Below are 12,433 nucleotides of genomic sequence, written 5' to 3'. Positions count from 1 at the left end.
TTTTTTTTTTCATAAAATGTTAATATAATCCTTTAATATGTCAAAAAAATTTTAGAACGTAAATTTAAGTATTTCTTATATTATAGATCGTCAACCGTGAGGACTCTATTCTTTGCGTTCGAGCGCTTGGAAAGGTAAGGAATTGGTGTACACGATAACTCGAAAAGTTATTGACCGATCTCCCTGAAATTTTGCACACATCTTTTTTATGATATTAATTTCTATGTAAATTCACAAGTTTTCGAACATTTTTCGAAAAATTATAATTAATGGTAATTTTTCCGAGTCAAAAAGCATTTTATTCCCGAAGTTTTTTTTATTTTTTTTTTAATTCATATAGAAATTATGGCATTAATAAACAAAAGAATTTTTGGTTTTTTGTATTCAGGTCACTGACGCCGATGCTACAATGCCCGCCGATTGAGAAGCCCCGCTGCGACCTTCCTGGGAGAATTGAGTGTACATCCGCCATTTTAAATGATTAAAATAAAAAAAAAATTATATAAAAAATATAGGACTATGAATAAGTTCGTGCGGTTTTTTTCGAAATTTGAAACTTTATTGACGTAAAATGGTTACAAATTTAATATTCAAAGTATTGTCCATCGCTTGCTACTACTTTTTCCCATCTTTCTGGCAATTCACGGATTCCCTTTGTGAAAAATTCGGTCGGTTTTGCCGCAATCCACGAATCGATCCATTTTTTGACTTCATCGTAATTACGGAAGTGCTGGTCAGCCAGGCCATGTTGCATCGATCGGAAGAGATAGTAATCGGATGGCGCAAGGTCTGGACTATACGGCGGGTGGGGTAGGACATCCCATTTGAGCGTTTCTAAGTATGTTTTGACCACTTGTGCAACATGTGGCCGAGCATTGTCATGTTGCAAAATAACTTTGTCGTGTCTATCGGCGTATTGCGGCCGTTTTTCTCGCAGTGCTCGGCTCAAACGCATCAATTGTCGTCGGTAGACATCCCCCGTAATCGTTTAATTCGGTTTCAGTAGCTCATAATACACAACACCCAGCTGGTCCCACCAGATACACAGCATAACCTTCAGGCCATGAATATTCTGCGCCGACGTCGATGTTGAAGCATGGCCAGGGTATCCATACGTTGCCCGACGTTTTGGATTGTCGTAATGGACCCACTTTTCATCGCCAGTCACAATTCGATGCAAAAAACCCTTTCTTTTGTGCCGTTGAAGCAGTTGTTCGCAAGCCATAAAACGGCGTTCAACGTCTCTTGGCTTCAATTCATACGGCACCCAATGGCCTACCTTTCGGATCATTCCCATGGCTTTTAAACGTTTGGAAATGGTTGATTGATCAACTCCCAAAGTTTTTGCAACCTCTTCTTGCGTTTGAGCCGGATCTTGATCGAGCAATTCCTCCAATTCGGTATCCATGAACTTTGGCGGCGCACCCTCGCGTTCTTCGTCTTCCAAGCCAAAATCACCACTTTTAAAGCGTGCAAACCACTTCTGGCACGTTCGCTCAGCTAGAGCATGCTCACCATAAACTTCCACCAAGATACGATGACTTTCGGCTGCTTTTTTCTTCATATTAAAAAATTCCCCGCAAAAACACATTATTTGGCACGAAATTCGACATTTTCAAGTGTGGTAAAAATATTGTTGTTTACGCTTCAAATAAAAAACTTATACTGACGTTTGGAAATGTGGATCGATGGAATAATAATCAAGTTACGCCATCTGTTGTAAAACCGCACGAACTTATTCATAGTCCTATAGTCTCATATATAAACTGTATGCCAATTTTGAAAAAATATATTGACTTCTTCATTTTAAATAATTTTAATGAAAATCAGGGAAAATATGGCCGTTTACAGGTATCTGTCCCCTTAATGACTAAAATATTATTATTCATGTTGTATCAGATAATATTAAAACGAGCATCCACCTCAGGGATGTATATAAATAATAAAATTAAATTCTGATTTATCATTTCGAGTTCAAACTATATTACACAGGTGAAATCTATACTATAAGACAAATCTCGAGATTGTAATAAAGGCATCTCGAAAAACCCCAAGGTCGCATATCATTCTCTAAAGTTCTTTACCTCCCTAATAACCAATTATTTTGCCCTAAGCAATGCCCATGAACTCACCCCAGAAACTCATTTAGAAAAATAATGTTTCTTAACCTATTGTATTGGCTGAGCTGTATCCGGCAAGTTTTGTCACATGAATCTATAGACACAAGGGTGGTATGAGAGATTTATCCTAAATCTGTCACTTCTCAACGAAAGCAGATAGGTGTTTAAAATTAAAATCGAATAAACTACTAACATCCGAAGCTTACACACATCCAAAAAGGTCAAAAGTATAGGGGAGAACAGAAAGGGCTACTATCGGCCACATTACATAATTTGTGCAGGTTCTTTTTCGATTTTTAAAAATAACTTGACGCACATGTAAATGAAGCACCTGCCTCCAAAAGTGGCAAGAAAAATGTGGCAGGTGCAAGTGCCAAAACATATGTACATCTAAAAAGAAAAGCTGTAGCAGCAACAACTCTGAAAAAACCATGCAATGCTAGAATAAGATAGATATTTCTTTGAAATTTACGCAATTGAATGGAGGCGCTAGCTTCACTGCCCGCCACTTTCCACTGTCTTTCATTGTGAAGATTTTTTCATGGCAGCAACAAAAACTAGTGAATCAAAAGCATTGCAAAAGAAATGATAGATGCATAAATCTTGAATTAATTCAAAATGTATTTGATGATGATAACGCCGAGAGCGGGCAAAGACACAGGCACACACTGGCGCAGTTATATTCATTCACTGCAACATACATATAAGCACAAGCACAGTAAGAGTACTTGCTATGATACATATCTACATACATGCATACATTTCTAGCTATATTGAATGCTGCTCCATTCAAAAAGTCTTGGCTCACTGCAGCATTGCAGCACTGCCATTCCCCTCTAGCTTCCCAGTGGGCTGATACGCCTGAATGCGCGCCGCGCGCAATCATTCATCCACACATCACTGTGCCAGCATGTACCACAAGCAGAATGTAGCATGCCACGCATCATGGTACAGCCGGCAGTCAACGTATTAGATGTCGTCCGCGCTACCCCTAAGGGCCAGTGGGATCATGCAATTTGAGGACACATATCTACAAACATATATATGCACATCGAAGAACGAATATGAGGTAAACGATCCCCTCTCTTCTCTACCCCACTCATCCTATCGTTCATTTATCTGCATCCCGGTTTACCTATTTCCCCATTTTCCCCTCCATTCGTCCACACTTCCTTTAATCCATATCTTTGTCGTCCGAATAGCAATCTTGCAGGCAGAATGGAGTAAAAGCGATCGGGAGAGAATGCCTAAATAAATAATGCCCAGCTATTAATACAATTCACTTTGCATATTTATTTTTAGTAGCAAGTTGCGGTTTTTTGTTTTTACAAAAAAGTAACCACTAGAAAGCGAAAACAAATTTCGCCAATGCAACTGAAACGTTTAAATATAATAACAACAACACAAAATTCTATAAAGTATTTATAGCGTTTTGTGGGGTGCCGCAGCATCGACAATTATCCAAAGCGCACTGTTTTTGACACGCGTGCGACACGGGCAACGATGCGTCGCCGGACAGAGTTGATGGGCCCTCTAGACTTAGTAGATATAAAATATAGGTAACTAAAGGGTGATTTTTTAAGAGCTATAGGAAAGTTTTTCAAAAAAACACACGTAAAATTCAGAAAAATGCATGAAATTTTTATTTAAATCGATAGTACAGTCCATATAATTTAATGTTTGAAGATTATTATTTCATGCAAATGTTGACCGCGACTGCGCCTCAAATGGTCCATCCGCTTAGTCCAATTTTGGCATACTCTTTTCAATGTTTCGGCAGGTATCTCACATATAAATGCTTTAATATTGTCTTCCAATGCGTTAATTGAAGTAGGCTTGTCTGAATAGACATGAGCTTCATCATAGCCCCACAAAAAATAATCTTAAGGCGTTATATCGCACGATCTGGGTGGCCAATTAACAGGTCCCGAACTTGAAATAAAATATTCACCGAACTCGCCTCTCAACAAGTCCATTGTTACGCGTGCTGTGTGGCATGTGGCACGGTCTTGCTGAAATCACATGTCATGCAAGTCAAGCTCTTGCATTTTGGGCAAAAAAAGGTTGGATATCATTTCACGGTAGCGCTCACCATTCACAGTTTACGTTACGATTCGCATCATCTTTGCAGAAGTACGGTCCAATGATACCTCCAGCCCATAAACCGCACCAAACTGTAACCTTTTCTGAGAACATTGGTAGCTCTTGCAATTCTTCTGACTGATCTGCACTCCAAAATCGACAATTCTGCTTATTTACGTACCCATTGATCCAAAAATGAGCTTCGTCGATGAACACAATTTTTCGATAAAAAAGTGGATCTTAAACTTTCTTAACAGAACACGCATTTTTATAATAAAATTCAATGATTTGCAAGCGTTGTTCGTTTTGTAAGGCGATTCATGGTTAAATTATAGACCAAACTGAAGATGTTCGACAGTGAAACAAAACACGAAACGTGCGTCAGCTGTTTAAACCAACTGTTTAAAAAGATAATAGCTACAAAATCACCCGTTACATAGTTCGGAATAGGCGCAGTGTTTTTGTATATACATTAAAGTCTTATTTTATTATTTTCCGTTTTACTTCATTCACTGACTGTGTTGACTGCCGCATTAGTTGGGAATAATTTGGGCAAAGAAGATCATGCAAATGTATTGAACTCAGCCTATATACTCGTATGTATGTCCATTTAATTACTTTTCCATCCATGTACATACATGCGTATGAACCAAGAATTCTAAAGGCTCTTAATACTTTTAATAGTCTGTTATGAGACATTTCCACAACAGATAGAATGTCCATTAGTAAGATTGGTGAGCATTAACCAAATGACTTGCTTAATCTGTTAAAAAGCATGGCATCAATGAATCTTCAGAAGGCATTACAGAGAACAAAAAAAACAACAGGTTGCTTAAATCCGGCCCGAGAGAAGCCCATGGCCTCATGGCAGACAAATCGATGTCATGCCTCATAGGAGCAACATTCTACAGACGTACATTTGAAGTTCACTACAACTGTATTCGCCATAAGACTTAAGAGGCAAATGATCAACATTGGCCAGAACTTCAATGGCGCTTTCCCATAAGAAGTAACAGATAATTAATTATTGTCCCACACGAATACCTAGAACCTGCACTGAATGGTTCGAGCAGTTCTCTGAGGAGGAAGGATACAGGAGTTAACACTCCAGTTGCGATCAAAGCAGTTCAAGCATCTCTCCGCCATAGGTTCAACATTTATATGTGTTTTGGACTTATAGCTTGGTTACTCACTAGCTTATATCATGATAGACCGTGTAAATTAAAATCCACAAACGCAGGAATATGCGAAATGTAGATATTTTCCGTAGAACGGTATCAACTATATATTAACTCCGTACTACCAGTGTTGCCAGGTTACACTTATTGAAAATATTGGAAAACATTTCGAAAATGTACAATACAAATTTTTTCCTCCATATTTATATGAACATAAATAACTGATATGTCGTTTATTTAAACTTCTTTTATTTTTTTCATGCAAAATTGTAAGTGGTAAAGCGCTGATCAACGGACACACTCCATGCAAGTAAACAAACTGCAAAAAATACAACGAAAGAATGCAGGGTTTTCGCTTATAGCTTACAGGCTGACACTGCACTCCTATTCAAAAAGAGAATATAAAGGTAACGGGCTGCCTACGAACAAAATCCGTGATCATGCCCAGGAAATGACATACTGTCAATACAACATATCTGCCCTCTAATCGTCAGACTAAATCAGGCAATGAACCAATAACTCACTGGATGGGTAACCATCTGCTTGGTCGCGCACATTTTTGTAATATTTATATGTGTGTATATATCCTTCTTGTAGTAATAGCTTGTTACAAGCTTGTACGCAATGTGTGGCTATTAAATAACTAGAATGAAGATCATTGAAGCTTAGCCTTCGTACACATTAGACATTTTTTATGCTTCGCCGTAAAATATGAAACTCCCAAACCTTTCCCGTTTGAACAACAATAAGCTTGCAAAAATGTTTGCACATAGAAAACTTATTGATAACAATATGTCATTGAATCGTCACTTTTTAATAATGGTTCTGAAACGAAGCGCCAAGCCACATGCATTGAAAAAGTTTAGCTTCACCGAAAGGAAAAAATATGCGAATGTCCAAATCATAATTCAAAGAAATAATGTTTGTTTTCCCCGATATTCGTGGGCTCTGCTAGCCTCTGAATTGAAATGTATAAATCATATGTATGATACATACGTAGTACTTTACCTAATTCCTTATTAACCCGTTTCTGGCATGCTCAAGACCAGTGGTTCGCATCAATTTTTCATTAAAGTTCATGTGCACCACCGGTGAGATGCGCCTTCTGATTTTGTGTTGAGGTTTTTAAAGTGGCTTGTTAGTGAAGAAAAGTTTCTTTTTCTGTCTGGTATATAGATAAAAGTTTCTGTTATAGGTACGGATCCTACTGTTTTTCAAACATCTATTTTGTATAGTTTTTCAAAACAGAAAAACCAGAACATGTATAGTATTATTTTTCCTAATGTTCGATGTTCTGAAATTTACTCATCAGAATCAGTTGCTGGGATGATATGACTTATCATCAACTAAGAAAAACCAAATACATATATGGAAGGTGCAGCGCAAAACGTAATACCTAACCTACAAGTCGGCAGCTATAGCTCTGAAATAGTCAATGAATGATGTTTTGCTGAGCGCACAGAAAGATACAACTATTGCCATACAAAACAGGTCGTACTTCGTGTATAAAAAACGGATGAGGTCGAGATTACCAGAAACTACGAATATACAAAACTGTCATAAGACCTACACTCATATACGGGTGCGAAGTCTGGGTGCTGGAATCCAATGAAATCGATCAGTTAAATTGTTTTGAAAGAAACATTCTAAGGAAAATATATATATATGGACCTGTACGACTTGATGGCAGTACTTACCGCATTCGTTACAATTACGAGTTAGACACACTTGTCAGGGTGCAACTGTAATCAGGTACAACAAAGCGCAAAGGATTCGGTGGTACGATCCCATTCTACGAATGAGCAACGAGCTATAAAAAGGATCCTCGAAACAAATCCACAAGGCGTCAAAAGAAGAGGCCGGCCAAGAAAACGATGGAGAGATTACTTTGGAGACGACTTTGGAGCTATGGGCATATCCGATATCAAACGAAAAGCTGAGGACCGAGTCACGTGCACGTGAATTGTAACTTAAGCAATGGTTCACCCCGAACTGTAATAATATGATAATGATGGTTCTGAAATTTACTCAGCAAAATATCGAGAGTTTTTAGCTGCGTGAGAACTATCGATATCGATAACTATGGTTTGAAAGCTGAAAATGGCAAATTGGCAATTCGTTTTGTGATAAATAAATATGTTCGTAAAGTTCACAGAGCACTGGCGTCATCATCGCACCTTATTTCTTTCGAAATCAGAAAGGAGCTGCTGTTATGATGAATGGATAGTGCTATCGAGCCATGCTGACTGAATTTTTGATTTCAAAAATTAATCAGTTAAGCATTGACGACATTTAGTTCCAACAAGACAGTGCAACTTGCCGCTTAATAATATTTCAAAAGCAATTTGGTGACAACTTTCTTTCCAGAAGTGGTCCTGTTCACTCTGGATTACTTTTTATAGGACTATATTAAGTCATTTGTTTATGCCGTTAAAACCAGCAACTCTTGAAGTATTGAAAGCCAATATTTAAGCCACCAATGTGGGGCGTCATTGGTTAGATTTATTGGAGAAAGTAGTCAAAAATTGGAGTGCTCAACATGCAACGCGTAGCCGCGGCCTACATATACGGCATATCATATTCAAAAAATAAATGCCATGAAATTATCCACCAGATTATCTATACTATAAAGGTGAATGTCTTATACGTCGTCCGCGCATCACTACGAAACGACAACACCATACGACGTAAAAGTTCTTATACATTCATATTTTCACCCAATGAAAGTTATAGGCATGTTTTTATGATGGAACTCCCTTCCCACAGCCCCCAGGCCGCGCCACCATTCTCATTCGTAACTAATAATCGAATATTTGCTTAAATTTAATCTAAAAAATCTTAGTTTTTCCTATTTCCGACTATTTATAGCACACTCTAGACTTCATAATCCGCATAAGCTGTTCAACTATATTATGACCCAAATGCAAAGTTCAAAAACGGTTTGAGATAGAAAATTAATAAAAATAATTTTTCTTAATATTTTTCTAATTGGTTGTTTTGATTTTATTCAACGTGGCAAAGCAACGGATGCCGGGTATTGTAATATTATAGTTATTAATAAAAAACTATTTTCTATGAAATTATTGTTTGTAATTCTTTTATATACATATCCTAAATCCCTCAAAACTACTCCTACGCGAGCTTTGCCGCGCGTTAAAGCTAGTACAATAATAAAAAATACGTTCCAGCTATATTTCTGTTTTCATAATTAGCTGTTACAGTAGCGGCACCATAAACACCATTCACAATTTCAGAGGCCTGGCTTGCATTTTCGCCTTTATCAAAGAAAAACTATAAAGAGGGCCGAATTTTCTCTTTGTTGATTTCCATTGTTAACATCCTGTACCTCACAACTGAGTGGAACAAACAAAAAATAGCAAACGACTTTTTTTAGTCTGAAATGTCACCTTGACAACGAGCATAAACTTTAAATCGTTTGATCGATACGTTATGAGATATCGATCACTACAGCCATCTACCGAGAAAAAGTTTGAGATCCCCATACTAAATAACTAGGTGGGTAGTGTCGTATGACCCGCCGGAGGTCATATCACTGATTTAAATTTTTTATTTCTCTAAGGTTAGGTTTTTAGCGGCTGCCCACTATCAGTGACACTCAGGCTTATAGCCCATTGTGATACCGCAATATACTGGATTTCTTTTACACCAAACTAATGCATCGGGTGCTTTTTTAAGCCCTTGAGAACATAAAATGATAATACAATATTTCTGTTTTATATTGTCGGAATGATTTTTTTTTAATTATAACTTGGTAGATAATTTCATGGCATTTATTTTTTTTTTAATATGAGTTACGTGGTCCATTCGATCAGTCCAATTTTTGACTACTTTTTCCAATAAATCTGGACGAATGGCGTCAATGGTGAATATTGCAATAAATAGATTGTAACGTACTCGATGGCACTCATCATTCACCGTAACAGCAGCTCCTTCCTCATTTCGAAAGAAATTAGGTCCGATGGTGCCGCACGTGCTCTATGAACTAATATAGAGTTTTTTTCCAGAATTTGAAAATGTTGCTCGTGATAACTTGCAAAACCTTACTGAACAGAAATGTCAACACAACTCGCCATTTTCAGCTGTCAAATCACAGTTATCGACATTGATAGTTCTCAGGCAACTACAACAAACACCCGATATATGTTTATGTTAGCTTCCACAAGATCCACCGATAGTCACACTCGTAAAACACACAAAATACAATTATATATTTTAAACAAAATGCACTAAATATGTAACTAAATACTTAGTATAACTGACTTTAAAACAAAAAAGCTTCTGGATCAACCTTTATTGTAATAGCAGCAGCTAGCGTGCTAGCTTGAGTATCTGAAACGAAACCCTTTTTTATCTATTTTTATTTTGGTATGTTATTTTGGTTAAGTTTGGTATGAAATTAAATTGAAGTCTTTTAAATAGAACCGCGTATGAAATATGCGTTTGTAATAAAAAATTAATATTTGCTTTTATTTTAGACTTTTCTTACCCTGGATCATTTGGCACCTCCGACGGCGAGCCGGTACTCATCTCCTGCGACTGATTTACTAGCTCCAATTTCATATCCATTATGACTATTTTGACCTTGCTTTTGGATTAAACGATATTGCGATAAAAAGAATTGATCGACTTATTTCCAGCTGGATCCGTTGCGCTGGCACAAATAACGAATGTCTGGTTGACGGCTAGCTAAATACACTAAGTCTGGGAGTATAGCTATGGCTATAACTAAACGATAATAACGCACTTCTCAAAGACATAGGGAAGCACTGGCATGCATTATTTCAATCAAAATGGGAAAACGCCAATTCCATCTCAATCTTAACACTTTAGAAAAAACATCGATGATGACGACGGTGACGACGGCGGCAACAAATTTAGATTTTCCACAAACGGGTTCCGGGTTCAACTACTGTTGCTGTGACCGCTACACTGCACACTACAAGCACTCTCTCGAACTAATGAACACATGCATACATGCGCACACTTGTATGCATACACGCGAGTAAATATGTATGGAAATATAGAAACGAACGCGCACGTTTAACGTTTCAATTGATCACATTTCTGGCAAATCCTTGTTACATTTAGCTTTCCAACAGCTGCGCAAGCTCCACAGAATGTTGTTTTTGTTATTGTTATTATAACACGAATTTTAACTGCACGCGGACATTAATTGATTTTGATTTTATTTTAATTTTAATTTTAACACTACATATTTTGTTCGTATAGTAGCTCCAATTGTCCAGGCACCAGATCGTGCTCGCTACAAACTACAATATCGAGCATCCGCCGGAGCAGCACTAATTCATTTCATCAGCCGTTCTTCGTTGTCATTCACAGCTGGAGCACTTGCACTTGAAATACTAATAACTTTAATAACTTATGGTGATTTCTTGTTTAGTTCTGCTTAAGTTTATTTATGCATCACCTTCAATGTTAATTGACAATCACTTTACGTATTGAGTAAGCTGCAGAGAAAAAATAATATGCAATATTGGCAATTACTCAAAAATGGCACTTTGATAGCTACAATTCATTTTCGCTTGAATATCAAATTTGTTGCTATAGGAAACTATTATTATAGAAGAATAGTGACCTTTCCGACTTATTGCGATATTTCTAATAAAGATACATACATATGCACTTATGTACATATATACATATTCATTAGCTAGTAAGGAAAAACTGGTATAGGGAATGATTTTAAGGACATAAATACTTAGAAAACAACTTAGAGAATACAACATCAAATTACTTGTCGGTGCAATCAGATCATGTCCTCGAGAGGCTCTTAACGCAATGGCACACGTTATTCTGATAGATGCACAATACATATCAAGAAGATGACAACCATGAGTGCATTTAGGTTAAATGGAGCGGGTCGCTAGAAGGAAAAAACGTATGGCCTTGCCAATCTATTACTACGACAAATCCAGTATAACTCGGAGAGGATTGATTACATCATCGCGACGGTAATATTCGGTCACTCTCATTCCATCTCAGCTGGGATTCTCACTTAACAATTTCGACACTACAGTCTATACAGATGGCTTCAAAATAGAATGTGGTGTTGATAAATCTGTACGTCTTCTAAATGCCTATAGTGTCTTTCAAGCGGAAGTACGGGCCATTGGGGAGGCTTGTAGGTCACTAACCGCAGATTTCTCAAGGCACTGGATTCAGCTACAACAACCTCTAAACTGGTAGAACAAAGTAAGAATAGCCTTGCCAGTCCCAGGACATCGGAGCATTGAATCTTCAGCCTTTATATAAAAATTATTTATATTATTTCATCTGTCATGTCCGCAGCTGGCATTAAACACGGGATCAACCGAATAACAGTCACGTACTACCCTATTCCGTTGTGGCGCTCGATTGAACACATTTTATGTATTGTATCTTGCAAATATCAAAAATAACGAAAACAAAAAATTTTATTTAATTGCAATTGGAGCAGGCGCAGTCGACGCCAACTGAAGCGCACACAACTGCAATGTTGAAGTCACGCTAAGGCACAACAACAATGGTAATCTTTACAACCAAAACAATGAAAAAAAGCAATTTACGCTAACAACGGCATCGCTTCTAAAAGCGCGACAACAACAATGAGAACATCATACGATTACAGATGCAATGTTGGTGCATCTGTGGCTGATCCGAAGAGCATTACATTCTGTTTAGCTACATACCATATTGTATTGAATTAATCTAGCATTTAAGAACTTAACTGGCTGATAAATGACGCTGATCTATGGACTTTTGTGGGGTTTATGAATCGTTTAGAGACGCGATCACAACAGACGAATTCGTCGAATCTGCTATTAAATGTTCCTCTTTTTGCCGTTTGCCGTACTCGTATTTCGCATAGCGGTTGGAGCGCTGATTTGCCAATCGAAAACACGTGACCGTAATTACTAGTAATTTTAAGCGTCGCTGCCGCCGTTTTGTCGCAGTCAGTGCTACTGTTTCTGTCTCTATTACGAGCAAATATTAAAAATTTGTATACATACTTAATTACATACTATATGAGAA

The 12,433-nt window shown here is 37.5% G+C and overlaps 1 long non-coding RNA gene across 1 annotated transcript in view; it reads right to left on the bottom strand.

The window, feature by feature from the left end:
* The window catches only part of LOC129241638 (uncharacterized), a 60,221-nt gene that overhangs the window by 39,803 nt on the left and 7,985 nt on the right, over positions 1-12,433 (bottom strand). The window contains exon 2 of the long non-coding RNA XR_008582148.1: positions 9,888-10,869. This is a non-coding gene — a long non-coding RNA (uncharacterized LOC129241638). The remainder of the gene's footprint in view (positions 1-9,887; positions 10,870-12,433) is intronic.

The sequence above is a fragment of the Anastrepha obliqua genome, chromosome 3, assembly GCF_027943255.1.
Source record: "Anastrepha obliqua isolate idAnaObli1 chromosome 3, idAnaObli1_1.0, whole genome shotgun sequence".
NCBI lineage: Eukaryota > Metazoa > Arthropoda > Insecta > Diptera > Tephritidae > Anastrepha > Anastrepha obliqua.
The sequence above is the reverse complement of the archived record's forward strand: the minus strand, read 5'-3'. Positions and strand labels throughout refer to the sequence as shown.